Genomic DNA, 19,034 nt, shown 5'->3' with positions numbered 1-19,034 from the left:
GGTATCTATACAAGAGAATTTAAAACATTTCCATATAAGAACTTATACATGAATATTTATAGCAGCATTCTTCATACTAGCCAAATGTTCAGACCCAAATATTCATCAACTGATGAATAGATAAATAAAATGTGGTATATTTACACAATTGAAGAGTATTTGTCAATTGGAAGGACTGCCAAATTATTCCTAATAAAAAGAAATATAGCAGTTTTATCCTATTTTATTTTTCCAAAATTCACCTTTTCTTGTCCATTTCTTTTGGAATTGACCAAACGGGTTGCTTTTATATTGTTGTGATGTTTCTAGTTCTTTTTTTACTCTAGTTTGGCTCTGATTTTGAGTGTCCCATAACTAAAGATGTACTGATTTACAATAAGAAACACAACTGCTACTTAGATTAGAATATACATACCATTCTGTATGGTTCACTTCTCTCCTGTAATAATAACAAATACAATTATCTCCTGGTCTATGTAGAGAATTGGTTATAGGACCCCCTGTGGATACCAAAATCTGTGGATGCCTAAGATTCTTCAACACAATGGAGAGGTATTTGCATATAACCTCTGCACATCCTCCTGTACACTTGAAATCATCTTTACATTACGGATAATACCTAATACAATATAAATACAACAAAATAGTTATTATACTATATTGTTTAGGGAACGACAGGAAAACTAAGTCTGTATGGCATATTCAACACAAATACATTTTTTTTCTGAATAAAATTTTTTTCTGAAAAATTGCACTTTTTCCATATGAAATAATGTTATAATGGTAAAGAAACTTTTTTTAAGTGAAATCATGTTGCTTTAAAAAAAAGAAGTAAAAATATCTTACAGCTGGATAATGCAAAAAAAAAAAAAAAAGAAATATAGCAACATGGATATACCTTGAAAATCTTATGCTAATTGGAAGAAGCCAGACACAAAAGACTGCATTTATTATATGTTTCCATTTATATAAAATGTAAAGAAGAGATAAATCCATAGAAACAGAAAACAAAAACAGTTAATTTTTTGCCTGAGGGTGGAAGTGGGGGTTGAGCAGGCACTCCTCATGAGCACAGAATTTCTCTCTAGGATGCTGAAAACACTTTTAAACTCTTTGTTGATGAATGCCCAGCTCTGTGAATATACAAAAACCTATTAATTGTATACTTTATACTGTGACTCTCATATGACATTAATTTTATCTTTATTAGTTATCTTTTTGAATTCAATGTTGCATAATGTTCACTCTTTTCCCTCTTGGACCTTATGTCTGTATTATTTAAGATGGTGTAGTTGAAAGCTGAACAATCTTAGGGAGAAAAAAATAATTGTCTTATTTCTGTAATATTTCTGGAAAAGAAGGAGACTGTCTCAGGGAAAAGTATATTCCAGAAGCCAACTCTTATGACACAGTCCAGGTTTCCATTGTTTATTTCTTGACTTTTGTCTCCCTTACAGTACATGGAGTTAATACACATGGATATAAATACAGCTACGCAACTCAGAGCTTAAATCCCTATTTTTTTTTCTTAAATTTGCACTTTAGAGTCACATACGATTGTAAATTATGGACCTGGTATATGAATAAAAACTGTGTGATCTGGGAGATTCATTTTGGTTCTCAACTGTTAATAAACTCAAAATATATTATATATAATACTTATAATCAAGAGTTTATTCTAATAATTTAATAACATGCGACATAGCATAATAGCTAATATGCATTTTATATTGAAAATATTGGTTCCTAAAATAAAGGATATTCATCCATGTTAATGAAGGAAAGTATGCTGGTAAGGTAATAGTCAGGAACCATTAGGTTAATATATAAGCCAATCAGATATTCCCTTTTAAAATATGAATTGAGAAACAGGAGATGGGAGGTGAGATATAAATGGGATTGCTAATAACTATTTGAAAGTAAATCTGAAAGTTTATTATATAGCATAATTATAAAGACAATGTGAATAATGTGGAAATTTAGCTGATGAAGAAACAGATGAGTGGGAATAACTAAAACTATAAATTCTTCCCACTTCTTGTTTTACTTCTTCATTCTCTTGGTATATGATTTCTCACTATCTGATTTATACCTAGACACCTCACTCTTCACTTAATTCCAAATTTATGTATACAGCAGCCTTTTTGACATACTTAGATATCTGCCTAATATGTATCATGAATAATGGGTGCAACAGATCTCTTGATTCTATCTACTCACATCCCCCCACCCAGCCAGTCGTATCCATTTTAGTAAACACAACCACAATCTGCCATAAAGCCAAGGCCAAAGTCTAAGAATAATACTTCATTTATTGTCCCCTCTTCAAATGTGGCATTTATTCAAGAGCTAAACACAGACATCATACATTCAATTTTCTCCATCTGTTTTGCTAATAATTTAAATGAAGCCATCACCATCTCTTGCTGGCACCATTGCAATCTCCATCCAATCAGTCTCCCTAAATCTCTTCTCATAATCAACTTAATAATCATAATAAAACAAGAATGACTTTCAATAATACAATTATTAGGATCTCATCAATAATGAAGACTGTAAATTTTATCAATAGAAATAACAAGCACTTCATAGTCATGGTTCACTAACACCCATACCTCTCTCCTACAAACAGTAATAATGCCATATAAATATCCAGTACAAGACAACTGAAATCATTCAATAAATATGTCACCATCAATATTAGTAATATTATTGATCAATGTTATTAATAGTATTTATTGAATAAATACAAAGACTTTGTAAGAAATGTTACCCATAATCCTCACAAAAATCTAATAAAGAAGGTACTAGTGTTATCCACAATTTACATTTAAGAAGACTGAGTCTTAAGGACATTGAGTCTTATATTCCAAATGCTGAAAACTTGCAAATAAACTGAAAATTAAAATCTAAAAGGGACCATGACAGTAGTGCATGGAGAATCCCAAATTCTAGGAGCAATTGAATCACATTATCTTGAAAGAGTGCAAACCTCCTAACTCTCACTCCCAAGACTTCAGGTTCTCTCTTGAAATAGTTGCTGTGAGGCATGACTTTACTACATTTTCTCTCTGTCTTGAGGTCCAATAGTTCAGTTTGGGGGGAAGATGTCATGTATGCGTGTCATTATTAGAAAAATTCTCTCTACTTAGGTTAAATAAAAATTCACAAAAGTAAACTTTTTCCAGGTGCCTTTTTTTTTAACTTAAAAGAACTATAATGTGACTTGGTTATTGACTCCCAGGGATTCCATTATTTTCAAGCCACCAGTCAGCATTATGATGACAGGCATTACCAGATGACTGAAATTTAATAACGCAAATTATACTGTTCACTCATAAGATTCTCCTAGGTTCTGATATATTCCGATTATAGACAATATAGTGAAACAGAAGAGTTTCATTGATAGTAAGCACACTTCTGCATATATGAAAGTATTTCCAAATATCAAAGACTCAATTTTGTATCTTCATTTGTTTTTAATATTCAAAATTGAAAGCGTCAGTGTCCAATATGTTAATGTCTTTAGCTATCTAGCATATTCAATGATATTTTTTCCTTTATTTATTACTCAACCTCTTAGATTCCCTCCCTTTTGGATCTTGTGTTCTGATCCACCATTGTCACTGCATTACTGTTATTCAAATTCCCTTCAATGACTCCTTATTAACATTCACTTATTTTTGTTTCCAAATACTCGGCATATTATTCCTGCCCTGTTCAGCATAATTTTGCTAACTCCAAAAGTTATTTATTTCATCAAAATTATATTTTTCTTATTACTGTGGTTCAGATATTCTGTACCTTTAATTTCCCACTCCTGTGTTGTGGTTTGTATATCTGGACAATTTTTTTTCACTTTTAATTAAATTTTATTTTAATACCTTTCTGATAAAAAGGACAATTCTTCTACCATATCAATGCATATAAAATGTGTCTTCTAATTTAATTCTAAACTCCGTAACTTGCTGTTTACATATATATTTTAGTTTCATTCAAATGTAACTATTTCCTTGTTATTAGAAACAAGGAAAATTCCATGTGAGTCTATTGGTTTTCATTAAAGAACCTGGAAAATCTGATGGTAGTGAGCTCTGAGGTAAGTGCATTATTTGTTTTCATTTCGAATCAATCTGTTCACCATTGTTTAGTAGATCGATGGGCCGTAGCTGTCTGGGCACAGTTATACTTTCTAATTCATTCATTAGAAGTATTTATTATCACCTGTGTGCCCTTTACTAGAGCAATTTCTTAATAAGCTTCTAAAAAGGGGGAGAATGTGAAAAGGAGGATTTTCTGCTAATTACCAATCTCTTAGCTGCTTCTCTATGTACATGGATTGTTACTTAAGAAAGTTTAGAAGATACTTGTGTAGAGATTCATACTTACTGAATAATGTTTTAAATTTTCTTTTCATGTTCTTTTTACGCTGTAGAACACTTTTCAGTTTAACAACCTCTGACACTGACCTGCTGATATATTTGCTCAGGAATGAAGAGGGCATGTTTACTCCATTCCCACTGAAATATGATTCACATAACTATGAAAAAGGATATGTTTTTAACATTTTTATTCCCTAGAGCTACCAGCAAATGATTCCTCTACTGATTTCTTCAAAGCATTTTTCATATCACACAAACCACAGTTTGTACTGCTCCTACTTGTGAGGATTGCTTTTCAACTGACAACTTATTTTTTTTTTTAATTTTTGTAATTGTTGATGGACTGAATGCCTTCGTTTTTATTTATTATTTTTATGTGGTGATAAGGATCAAACCCAGTGCCTCACACATGCTAGGCAAGTGCTCTGCCACTGAACTATAGCTCCAGCCCTGACAACTGTTTTTTAATTAAATGCATTCATCTGAAAAGTAATTAGCATAATGTATAAAAAGGTGGGAAATACTGGACTTACTGAAATGGATAAAAAACTGAGTTTTTGTTCATTATATATTTTTAAATCATTGAATTCCATCTGTGAAGTGAAAATATTTTTTCAATAAAAATTGTACAGACCCCTACTTTCAAAGTTCTGCCTGCTTCTCTGCATGTAAAAGCACAATGATTGTTTTAAAAATCACATTTTCCTTTTCACAATTAAATTTGAAATTTTCCAAAAATGAATTAAGAAAACACTAGGAGTATTGGTACAACTGAATATAAACAAACATAACTTGCACAATTTTTGTGAAAACTCTTCATGTATCAAAAATTGTTTTCCTTCTGCTTTCTTTGAAAATACACTTTACCAAATACAATAAATATTCCCTGCATAGGCAATAAAAAACCATAAATATTATGAATAAATATCAATAATATTCATATATAATATTGATATTAAAATACATAGAATTATGAATAAATGTAAGCAATATAAAAAGCACAAGGATATAAAAACTCTAACTGTAAAGACACATATGGTCCACTTTTTTTGGAGGGAACCCTGTCAGCACTCACCAGATTTATAATTTTGATATTCTTTGATATAGTATTTACATTATTAAAAATATATTCTATGAAATAAACCACAATAATGTACACTCAGTATTTCTTCTTGTGAAAAATTAGGACAAATGGAATATATAGAATAGGTAAATAGATAAATTACAGTTTTCCTACATTTATGACAATACTATCAATGTAAATATAGCTCACTAATCCTTCAAAACATTTAATAACACATTCAAAAAGTATTTAATAAAAACCTGCTTTTATCGATTTTTATGTTGGGTACACATCAGTTAAAATCTAAGACAAATTCTCTGCTTCCATGAAAATTTATTTGTAGATAGTTTAAATAAATATATATATATATATATATATATATATATATATATATATATAGGCACACACACACACAAATATATTTGTTGATAGACCTTTTTTTATTTATATGTGGTGCTGAGAATCAAACCCAGTGCCTCACACATGCCAGGTAAGTGCATTACCACTGAGCCACAGCCTCAGCCAGTGTAGATAGTCTGTTTAGAAAGAAATTAAAAAAAAATTACCAGTAGTAAAGTGCTAGAGAGAAAAATAAAGTGAGGTAAGATAGGGGTGAGTGAATGATGGAGGTGTTCTTTTATATGAGGTAATGGGAAGCACTTCTCTGATGTGGTGATATTTGAAACCTGACTCCAGTGCAAGCTAACAAGAGATCTCAAAGAACTCAAAAGGAAGAGGAAAAGGTAAGATCAAAGGGCACAAGTGAAGAGCAAACACAGTTTATTTGAGAAACAGCAAGGGGCCAGTGCACTAGAGATCAGCTTGCAAGGCTGGGCGTGGTAAGAAATGAGTTCAGAGAGCCTTGGGGAGTAAGATCACAAAGACTCTGGCGTGCTGTCAGGAGGATTGTGGCTTTCACTTACAGTAAGATTTCAAACCACTATAGGGTTTTGTCATGAAGAATGACAAGATCTGGCTTACATTTTAAGTAAGGGTCACTCTGGTTGCTATCTAGATAATTGGCTGAAGGAAGGAAGTGAGGAAGGGACACCAGTTAAGATGCTATTAAAATGGTGCAGGTGGAGGGAGACAGAGTCTGAATTAGGAGAGCTGCAGCAAGAGTAATGATTCCAGAGAGATTTTAAGGTCATCCTGACATGATTTGTTAATGGTTTGGATATGGTGTACAAGAGAAAAAGAGGAACTGTCAAGTGTGAGATAAATTAGCACATTCTGATATAGAAAGTAGTCTGTGATATATTGTCAGGTGAGATAAAAGACATCTGCAGAAAAAAATGTGTATATTGGGTACATTTTATTAAGAAAAAGAGATCTGGAAAGGTAGATATTAAGATTTAATGGCATAAAAATATGTATAATCACTCTATTTTTTATTTCTAAAATGGCCAAGAAAAATAAATGCCAACTTTTTCCTTCAAAAAATGGAGGCAGAAGGTGGAAATCTAAACATTTGACTCCACTGATTTTGATATTATTGAGTATGCTAGCATGTATTATCCATCTCATTAGTATTTGATTATGTTTTTATTTTTTGGTGGTACTGGGGGTTGAATCTAGGGTCTTGCACACCCAAGGCACTGTTCTACCAGAGTTTTACATCCCTGGCCCTCTACATAACTTTTAAAGCAATTGTAAAAGCCTAACTCACTGGAAGAAAAAAGAGATTAAAACATGGATGATGACTTTTTAAATTAGAAGTTAATGTAATTCAGATAAATGACTTGGAATTTTCAATACCATAAATACTAAATGAATCTCCAAATACAACTTTTCATTTGACAGTAATTTAATCATTGGATATATTAATCTTACCATCTTCATTTTTCTATGACATAGAAGCTAAGCTGTATTTCCAAATGTAATCTCACTTAAAATTAAAAAAGAAAAAGGACAGTTGATTAGTATACCAAGCAGCATGGGAAACCTATCAGCATATAGTACAGTGGAAAAACAGGCTATGGAATAAAATGTCCTGTATTCAAATATTTCCTATGACATTGGATAATAAATAAATTTAGAAAATCTACATGGTCTTTGTCAAGCACTGCACTGAGTGGTGCTTATCAGACCATTCAGAAGTATCACCCTCTTGGTTGGAGAGTGCAGAGGGATATACTTAATGATGACAGTCTCTTCCTGGTACACAATAAAACAAGAGGAAAAATTGCCAGTCTTGATGATAATAAAGGATTACATTTTCCAAGAACTCTGGCTATATAGTTTCTCTTTTTCTCTCTCTGTTTCAAGTACATTGCATTTTTCTAGACTGCTGAAAAACCATCTCAACCCTCTTTGACTTTATCAGTCCTCTTTGTCTCCTTTCTACCTTCCTTCCTAAAGACAGAGCTAGTTTCATCACCACCCCAAGTGATATTTTATCATAAACATCTTAACATCAGGGATTGTCTCTCAAATACCTAAATCCTCTTCAGCAAAAAAGTATGTGCATTTTTACCAACAGGCATTAGTAACAGAGTAGTTAATTAGAAGCATTTTGTAAATACTATACATTTACCAAAAATTCATCCTCATTAGAATAAAAGATAATGAAACTTCAAAGGTGTATTTTAATTTCTTTGTGTCCCAAGTATGAGATAAGGTATGCAGGAAAGGGGAACTGAATCAAATGAGAGATTAAAAAGTAATTCTGGGTAGTCAGGCACAGTGGTGCATGTCTGTAATCCTACTGGCTCAGGAAGCTGAGCAGGAAGATCACAAGTTAAAAGCCAACCCTAGCAACTTAGCAGCTAAGAGAAACTCTGTATCAAAAAAATAAACAAACAGGACTAGGGATGGTGCTCAGCAGTTAAGTGCCTCTGTGATCAACCCCGCAGCACACCAAAAAAAAAAAAAAGTGCTGGGTAGACAAATAGAAGTTACTGGACTTGTGTCATTTAGTTATAAGAGCATATAAGAGCAATATTGACCATGCTGGGGCAGGGAGAGGGGGACTAGCCTTCTGCCAGAGAATTTCTTAATTATTTATTCTGATAAAAGAGATTTGAGGGACTGGGGTTGTAGCTCAGTGTTAGAGCACTTGCCTTGGATGTGTGAGGCACTAGGTTGGATCCTCAGCACCACATAAACATAATAAACAAAATAAAGGTAAAAGAATTTGATCTTTAAAAAAAGAGAGAAATTTGAAACAGTGAATTAATTAAGGAATAAGTAACGAACTTTTTTTTCCACAATCATAACAATACTGCCAACATTGAATATCAGTTCTTCATTAAGTAAAAAGAAAACCAAAACATTCTCACTAAAATAGACTTCATAAACAAGAACAGTAAAAGAATGAAAAATAAAGCTGGGCTAAATTATAAGAAAATTATATCTAGCCAGTACCTCCTCTCTTAAATCACTAATTCTAACAGAAATCATTTCAGTGTTTAATAATGAAGAAGTAATTAGACATATTAGACATCAGTAGACAATTGTCAACATGGAGAATGACAGTTACAATGTCTAGGCAGCAATACAGACTACTTGTAAAGTAATAAAAAGTAGATAAAGTTGAACTTGGACATATAAACTAAAACAGTAATAATAAAAAATGACTTTACAGATCATAAGGTTAAAGAGTTGAGAAATAATTAGTGATTAAAGAGTAAGGAAATCTTAGATTACTATTCATGAATAATGATGATTTGTTTCTCTTCAACTTCCATTGTTCAGTTGTTTTACTTTTGAAATTCCAATTACCACAGTCATTTTTCCATGAACTAATATATCACAACTGAGAAAACGACACAGTCTTTGATTTCACAGAGCTACAACCTCATGAAGGAGTCAGCCACAACTCAGTGCGCCTCAGAACAGCAAGGGCAACAAAGGTTACCCTAGCGTTGCACACAGGGTACCATGGGAACATCAGTGATTATCTCTGCCTAAGCAGTCATAGGCTTTATAGATTAGGGCATAGAATCAGTATTCGAACTAAGGCAGGAATAGTTTTGAGCAAAGTAAGAACTAGAAACTAAGAGAATCAGTACTAGGTATAAATAAGCACATGAGAAATTATCACACAGGATGTAACAATAGTTGTTGTGGTTGAAACATAAAGCCAATGGGGAAATAAGGGACATAAAAAAATAAGCAAATAACAGGTTTCCATGAACCTTTAATATCTGCTAGTCACCATAACTTGGGATACTGACAAGTCATTGAAGGTTTTAAGACTATTCCCCTAAACAGAATTTCATTATTTAGAAGACATAATGATCCAAATCCATTTAATGTAGTGAACTCTACATGAACTATGGATTGTGAGTGATAATGATATGTCAATACAGATACATTGATCACTACAAATGTGCCACACTGGTGGGGAATTTTGAAGCCCTGGGGAAAGCTATGCAAGTGTGAGGTTAAGGGTTTATGGATACTGCACCTTCTGCTCCAGACTTCTGTGAATATATAACTGCTCTAAAAATACAGTCTCTTCTTTTAAAAAGGGAGAAAACCTGAAGATTTTTTTTACTGAGAACATGCTAATTTAGTATAGATTTGCCACATTTTCTCTTTTCTACATACACTTTGAAGACTGATAATATTTTCTAAATACCAAAACTAAAATGATTTTATTTGTCATATATCTGTTCTCTTTCACTTTTCTGTGGTGTTTAATCTTCTAATTTTATTGACAATTGCATACATATTTCATCATTTAATGATAGCTATAAATCTAGAATGACATTTATGTGCTATGCCAAATATTTTAAATTTATCATTTCACTTAACTCCTAAAAAAAAACCCATAAAGGTAAGCAATATTTTAGTCAGTTTACGGACTAGGAAAATAAGTATAAAATAAGTTGACATAGTTAAATGAACATGAGCAAAGTCAAACTCATCTATTTTTATTTTATAGAACTAGTAATATATGCTATTTATTTGAGTAAGCTTGGAACATATTAAATCTCCAAGACATAACTTAAGAAAATCTTCATTAACCTGAGTCAAATATAAATTAGCTGATAGTAATATTTCCCTGGCTGCACAATTCAGACAGTACAAGCATGGGTGAAAGGTACTTCATTTTAGGGAACCTGTTGGCTCTGACATCCATATTGGGCAGCACTGTCATATACAGGACTACTGGATGGGAAAGTAGATATGAAATAAGAAAAAAACACTTATGAGAATAATTTCATCAACACAGGGTAAAGATGATGGTACTTTGACTATGGATTGCAATAGTGGGGTTAAAGGTAATCTAATTCTGGGTTTATTTTAAAGCAATGTCACAGAAATGTGTTTTCTTGATTGATTGTACAGTCTTTGTAAAATGATCTCAATATACCTCAAATATTTTTTTATTAAGGAAGGGGATTATAGAATTTCTCTTTTGTGAAACCATGAAGACTGAGGAAAAAGCTGTTGAGATGGGTCAGTTTTGTATATACTGGATAAAGACATTCAGTTAAGGAATTCAGAGAAGCCAAGCCTGGAAATATACATCCAGCTTTCAAGTAACATGTTTAAATCCTTGAGAATGAATAAAGTCATGTGAAGGATATATGACAATATAAGGGTTGAAGTTTTTATTCCTGGAGGAGAAACCAGTCAAGGAAATGGAAAAGGTAGAAGGAAAAACAAAATAATGTCAGGGAAGCCATGGGACAGGGCTATTTTAAAGTAAAAGTAGTCAATATGTATGAAAAAGGCTACCCATGAATCAAATAAGAGGAAGGATAAATTAGACTTTTGAATTTGACCATGTGAGTGTTATAGATGATCCTGCATTATTTTGGTGCAGGAAAAAGTCAAGTAATATGGTTTTGTGAAAGAAGATGGTAAATATAGATGGTTCACTCATGGAGACAATATATAGACGATTTCTTAAGGAATTTTGTAAAGAAATGTATAGTGGTTGGAGGGGGATATGTATAGTAACATAATACATACAGGCTGGTGGTTGTAACACAATTTATGATACAGAGCACTATTGATATCAAGAATACATACCAGGAACTACATAATTCATGTCCTTTATATTTCAATAATGAGTCCGAAATCTTAAGTTTGATTTTATTGTTATCACCTTCAACTTCATTTCATTAGAAATTTTACATTTCCTTCTCCAGCAAAATGTAGGCTCCTAATCTGTCTTTCATTTATATTTAAATACCATTCTGTGTACATATACATCATGTATATATATATATATATATATATATATATATATATATATATATATATATATATATACACACAGACCCACATGTGTATAAACATAGAAGCACAAGATATATGTACACATACACACAAACACACACATATAAGTAGATATAGTCACTATTATAAGACCAAATGAACAGGTGAACCAAATTATCTTTTAGCCACCAAACTGTCTCTGAGACAATAAAATCTTTCTTAAAGCCTGCCTGCAGATTTGCTATATTCATTGGAAGCATGTGTTTGGGTCACTATTGCTTATTTTCAAGTCACTATCCTTGAAGCTGACCTATTTATGACCCATTATTCTTAATTGAAAAAATATGTTTAATGTACCAATTCAAATTATTGATGGAGTAAACAGGTGAAGCTATAAACCTATTACAAAATTGTGCTCATTGTTCCATTTTCCCTCTAACAATTACTGTTTTATTTCTATTAAATTTCAGTAATTCATACCACACTTACAGAATTTAGAGTAGTTATGTTTGTTACTTTATGATGAAAAGAATTTTACATTATTATTTATTATTATTATTTATTTTATGTTTAAATACATCTGATAAATGGACAAGTCAGTCTCACTGAGTGTGTACTAAATACAAGATATTGTTATCAGAATTTTAAAATATGATTTGGATCACCATTCTAGGTCTGTCTACACCAGCAGTGCTTAAACTACTAGAGCAGCCACATTTACCAACATTGCTTTAGATTTAAGGCAGATGGACTTTCAAAAGTCCTTGAATTAATAAACACAAACAGGTTTGAACTGGTGGCCTATTTTCAAACAAGTCAATAAAGCAAGTATTTATTTTTAAGGCTTGACTTTGAATATTTAGTTCTTCAACAAACTTTATAAATTATTAACACTTAAAATCAGCTTATTATGGCTTATGGGAGATAAAAATATAATCATATATTGAGATATGATTATGACTCTCAAAGGATTTATAATTTGATGCTAGGGAGAAAAGAATAACAACATGAATCCCCTTAAAACAATATTTATAATACAATGGAAATGTGATAAAGCTATTAATCAAGTATATTGATCATTGTATAATTTTCCTATTAAAAGTGTCCTAAACTTTAGAAGTACCACATTTTCATTAAGTAGATCTATAGATAATAGCATTTTAACATAGTTTTTACACACATGCAAAGATAACTCCCATTTTTTTGTGTACTTGTTGTTTCAGAATAAAAATATCAGGGTATATCCTATTGTCTTTCTTAGACCTTTATTTAAAAATTAACTGCATTCATTAGTTGTGAATTCATGTCTCTGTTGTCAAAATTTTTTGCCTTTTTCATGTTTATAAATTTATTTCTAGGCAATTACATCTTTAAAATATCCTAACTGTGCATCATAAATACATTATTTATACTTGTAATTATTGTATGCAACCACTATTCATAGAATGACTATCATTCCTTTTTATTTAACAGACTTCAATGTTTTGGTGATTCGCTCTATTTTCAAAAGAATAAAAAAATCTGAATTCAGGTCTTGAGATTAGTCTTAAGAGAAAATAAAATACTTTCAAACTCATTTTGCTAAATCCCTGACTTTATCTCCAGAGTCTATCCAAGCTTATCAAATGATCAACATGTGAATATTTATTACTTCTAAAATTTCACTTAAAAATCAAAAACATTACTATAAATTTCCTTGAACCTGAAGTATACAGAAAAGAGAACTATGGAAATTACCTACTGTCATTTAAATAATATACAAGAACTTGAAATATTTGAGAAAGATTTTATAATTTATAATTGAACATCATACTCTCATAATGAATTCTTAACAGCTTAACATTCTTTTCTAAAAGTTTGCATAAAACAAACACCTTATGTTTTTGATTAGCTAAATTTGCATGCTTTAAAATCATTACATTTAATACATATTTTTGAGAAGCCAAAAGTTTTCACTGATATTTAAAAAAAACCAAAAACCTTAAAGGTTAAGTTCAAGTTAAAATGTGGACTTTTTAATGTACTCAAATCTGGGGCCTAAAAATGACAAACTGCCATAGAAAATGAATCTTTCTACTTAAAAATATATTCTATACATGTATATTCTGTTTTCCTCGAAACTTTTCCAACCTGGCTCCTATGGAGCTGCAGCATGTACATCCAGAGGAGAAGTAACATCGGGGTCTGGTGAGGCGGTCTCTTCGGTGCCTTCTTGAATTTTCCCCCCTTTTAGCAGTGTTGAAAATAGGTCTGGAAAAGCATAGGAAAGCTATATCAAATTTTCCTTAGGAGGTTTTTTCCATACAGTTTTATCAATTTTGCATGGTGAAGGTGCTATATGGTATGACATTAAATATTCATTTTCACTAATGAGTCCTCCCATGTCAAATTAACAATATCCTCAAAATAAAGAAAATTACATTATATTAATTCAAATTAGGATATATTTGAAAATATGCATGTTTGAATTAAATAAAGGCATCCTTATAACTACACATACATATATACAGTTTCTAGGGAAAGCTGAACTATTTAGGATGGTATTTTAATACAAAATGAAATATGATGATTAAGGACAATCTGGGACTTTTTAAGGCTCTCTTTATAATCTGGACTTATTAAATATTATATGCTCTTAAACAAAAATATGAGATGAATTGTCTAATAAGAAGTATTCCCATGTGTACTACATAGAATATTTTAATATATATACACATATAAAGCTCATATGTGTGTGTGTGTGTGCTAATCCCAAATTAAAATATATCTAATTATATTTTGACCTTGATTAATAAAAGGTATTATAGAATCGTGTATGATCAATAATTTCTTCAAGTAAATATTAAAATTATTTATAACATAAAAATGTTTTTATTTTTCTACAATATTGATGTGACAAGTAGGTAAACAATTGATGATTCAATATATTCACAATATTTTTACTAAAATATACAAAAATGCTATTCATATGAGTACCATCTTTAGCTTTATTTAAAAATAACATGATAATACATATTTAAGGAAGAGAGTTTGCCGAAATAGTAACCATTAATCTAAATGCTCTCAGTGTTGTTGGATCATTACTACTTGCACAAGGCTTGAGTAAACATTGAAGAAATAACACTATTTGAATCCTTATATTATGAATGCAGTGCACAGAAATTGTAAATGATATCACTCCCTCATTTCTTTGGGGGGCTAGAATAATAAAAACAAGTAATAACAGTTTAAATTTTACAAAGCTACAAAGAAAGATACTAATTTAAAGCTATCATAGTTGAAGGACTTTTTACCGACCTATATTTTCATATTTAAGATTTACAATCCTTTACAAAAGGGACATCTGAAGTATGTGATTACTTTGTGTTACTGTTAAAAAGCACATGAAGAACATGAATTTTTACAAATATTTCTAAATCTACTTACACATGACTGACTACAGCATAGTCATACATAGAAAAAACATATAGCTACTCAATGTCTTTTATTTAATAAAATACAAATCTATCAGAGCTTATTATTTTATCTGATACATTTTTTCTGATTATTCTAAAAGTCTGTATTTGACTATTTAAAAGTCATGGTTAATAAAATAATAAGGTATGTTAAAAAATTAGTTTTTAAAAACAAATTATCACTGGTATAAGTGGTAATTTACAACTAAAATTAGGAATTACAAATGTGTTAGTGTAATTTCTTTAATAGTTTGTCAGAATAAAATTAAATCAAGATAGTCATTACAAATGAAAACTAAAAGCAGAAATGAGAATTATAATTGCAACCAAGGAAAATCTGACAGAAATTCATACTATCCTTCTGACTAATGAAGTTAAAAACTAAACAAAGTGAAGTTTCTACTTACAAACAGCTTTCTTTCTTGCTGAAATATGTGCAAATTTATTTCTCCTTGTAAATAAAACCCACTGAAACAGGAAAATGTATTGCACATTTTGAAAGAGAAACATTATCGATGGCATATTTTAGCATTAATAATAGAATATTATTGAGAATAATGGTGATTTAATAACAAAAAATTCTACAGTGAGGATGTCCACAAACATAATACTACAGATATTTAGAAAAAATAATTTAACACTAAACAATCAGAAAAAAACCTGCTGAACTGAAAATGTGGTCAAAGATAGGCCACTGTGACAAAAACCCTTCAAACTAAGGTCAGATGTCATAGAGAGTAGTTGTAACATAATCAAATGAAAGTTTTCCAATTCATTTATAAAATGAATTCTGTGTTAAAGACATCTTTTAAATCTGAAGCAGTCACAGTTCAAACAAAGAAAAACAGAAAGATTAGTTTGATTTAAAAAAGGGCTCTCATCAATTTCTGCCAATCATGTTGTCATTTTTCTTCAGGAAAGCAAAATTCAAAAGATTAAAAGGAGCATGCTATGAAAGAAAACCAACAAAAAGAACCAGGGAAAATTTTGTCACTGAAAAAAGAACAGTCCCTGAGAAAACTTTTCAGTTATAAGATATATAAACTAAGCACATTTTAGAGCTGATACTAATGATCACTTCATTTTACTTGACTTAAATACTGAATATATGTTCAACAAACATCAGGTACTTAAGTCCCCCAAAATAATATGTTGAAATGCAATGACCAATGTGGTGATTTTTGGAGATGGAACCTTTAGGAGGTAATTAGGTCATAAGGATTGACTCCCCCACCCCTCTGCCACCATACACACCACCATGAATGGAATCAGTCCCCTTAAAAAAAACACTCCTCAAATACTCTTGGCCTTTCCACAATGTGAGGGCACAGTAAAATAAAGAGCAATCTATGCATGAGGAACACACCCTCTCCAGTCACCGAATCTTCCTCTGCCTTAAATTTGAAGTTTCCAGGTCTTTAGAATTATTAAAAATAAACTTCTGTTTTTATGAGCCACCCAACCTATGATAATTTGCTATAGCATCTGAACAGACTAAGTAAGGTGCTATAATAGGAGGAAAATGACATATTAGCACATACATGGTTTTAGTATAATTATCTCAAATTAATAGACAGAACACATGCGTACTGATATCAGCAAATATTTAAAGACCATACATAAAATTGTTGCAGGCAATTTAAAGCAGCATTTTTTAAAAGAGTAGAAACTGCAGTTCAAAGGAAGGTGGAGTTTTCTAATCATACTGTTTCTTCAAATACAAAGATGAATAGACAAATGAAGCAAGAGAATGATAGCAAGCTCTTGAACATTAAGTGTTTCTATGGTATAAAACAAAGACTTACACAATTATCTGGCATTAAAGTGTTTTAAATTTACCAATGATGCTGGAAGGCAATGTGTGTCTTCTACTACAAGCTCATATCTGAAATTCTAACCGCATATATGGTGTTATTAGGAAGTAAAGCCCTTTTCTGGTAAATTAGATCATGAGGGTAGAGCCTTCACAAATGGGATTGGTGCCCTTATTATTGGACCTCAGAAAACTCTGTTAGAAAACTCAGAAGACGGCCCTCACCAAAACAGACCAAGCTCACAAGAATCTGATAATTCACCCTGATATCAGGTTTCAGCCTCCAAAAATATAAATAACCATCATTTAACAGCCATCAGGACTGTGTGCTTTTTATTAGAATCTAAGACAAATACCTACTGGGGTGATGTGCTACAATGCCCTAATGCCCCCATTTTTGGCAAAATATATCATGAAACATCTCTCTACAGTGAATATTTTGAATAATATTGATCTGGAGCTAAAAATAGTATATGTGACAATGGACAATGCTTGTGGTAGAAAAATAGCAAAATTTTCTGTCAAGTAGCTTATTTTCTTAGTTGGTTTGGTCTGCAATACCAAGTACCATAAACAGGTAGTTTAAGTAAAAAATGTTTTTGTTTCAATGTTATGAAAGATGAGAATTCCAAGAACAAGCTACTGGTAAACCCAGTCTCTGGTGAGGGCACTCTTGTTTGCTTACAGATGACCATTTTCTCATAACAACCAAGAACAGAGTGATAAAGTAAACTCTCTTCTTATAGTTATAAAACCCAGTCATGGGGACCCCATCCTGATGACTTAATTACCCCCCAAGGCCTCATCTTCTGATACCATCACACTGAAGATTACCATCACACTGAATTGGGGGGAATAACATTCCACCCATGGGTCCTGAAAATTGATGTCCTTTTTACATGTGAAGTACATTTGTTCCATTCTAATAGCCCCCCAAATTTTCTCTTGTTCCAGTATCAACTCTAAAGTCCAGCACCTCATCTAGATATTATCTAAATCAGATGCAGATAAAATTGGGTATTTTTCCTGAGGCAAATTCCTAGCTGTCAACTTGTGAAACAAAAGTTATATGTCTCCAAAATATATAATAGACATTCCCATTCACAAAGGGAGAAATAGGCAGGGAGCAGGAGGTGACATCCCAATCAAGTAAAAAACCTATTAAGCTCTGTGAGGTCCAAAGTCTTGAGAATAATCCTCTTTGGCTTCATGTTAAAACTTCTGGGGACTCAAGAGGATGGCAATGCCACCATTATGGCTCAGAAAATTCTGCCTACATGGTAGCTCTCTGTGATAGCCCTATCCATGTCTTAGGTCTCTGCTGGGCAAGGGTCATGCCCTCATATCTCCACGTAGCTTCTTTTAAGGCCATTTGTCCTACTGTGACCTAAATTATGGCCCTGATGATCTCTGAATTGCCTTTTGGGTTTTTCCTTTCCTTTTTCTTGAACAACAGAACATATTCTCAACCTTCTTCTATTCTATCCCACATTAGGCCCTAATGAGAATCTTTCCACTGGTACAATTCCATCTCTATTCCTGGCTTCTGGTGAGAAGCTGATTAAATCTGTTGTTCATACCCATACCAATTTCCTTACCCAATGGTCTCTCTGCCACATCTTTGGCATCCTCTTCTGATCATGTTGTCTTATTGTTTACATTATGGGCAGGCTGATAATTTTCCAAATCTTTTAAGTTCCAGTTGCATTTGCCTAACAATTCCAACTTCAATTCATTTCTTTCTATTCACATGTTCCTGTAAATAGTCAGAAGAAACCTTCAATAATTTACTTTGAAATCCACTCAGGAAAAGAAATAATAATAACTTGCACAATCTACCTTCCGCAATTAAATAAAATAGAAACAATTCATGTAAGTTACTTGCCACTTAATAATAGGGATTTTTTTTTGCCACTGACCAATAACATAGTTCTCATTTGTCTGAGACCTCGCAGAATAGCTTTATAGTCTATATTTCTACCAGCATTCTGTACATGATTATTTATGTATGCAACAAGGAAATAGGAGCTTTCTCTGTAGCAATTTTTTTTTGAAACTTCACCAAAATCAGTTTTAAAAATCCTTTTGTACAAATATTGGATTTTTCTAGTATGTTTTCATAAAACTTTTCTAGCCTCCACCCC

General features: G+C 31.8%; 1 pseudogene; it reads right to left on the bottom strand.

Annotated features, from left to right (window-relative positions):
• Window positions 1-19,034, bottom strand: part of LOC143641326 (ephrin type-A receptor 6-like) — a 190,139-nt pseudogene that overhangs the window by 19,552 nt on the left and 151,553 nt on the right.

The sequence above is a fragment of the Callospermophilus lateralis genome, unplaced genomic scaffold, assembly GCF_048772815.1.
Source record: "Callospermophilus lateralis isolate mCalLat2 unplaced genomic scaffold, mCalLat2.hap1 Scaffold_96, whole genome shotgun sequence".
NCBI classification, from domain to species: domain Eukaryota; kingdom Metazoa; phylum Chordata; class Mammalia; order Rodentia; family Sciuridae; genus Callospermophilus; species Callospermophilus lateralis.
This window is presented reverse-complemented; position numbering and strand designations above follow the sequence as displayed.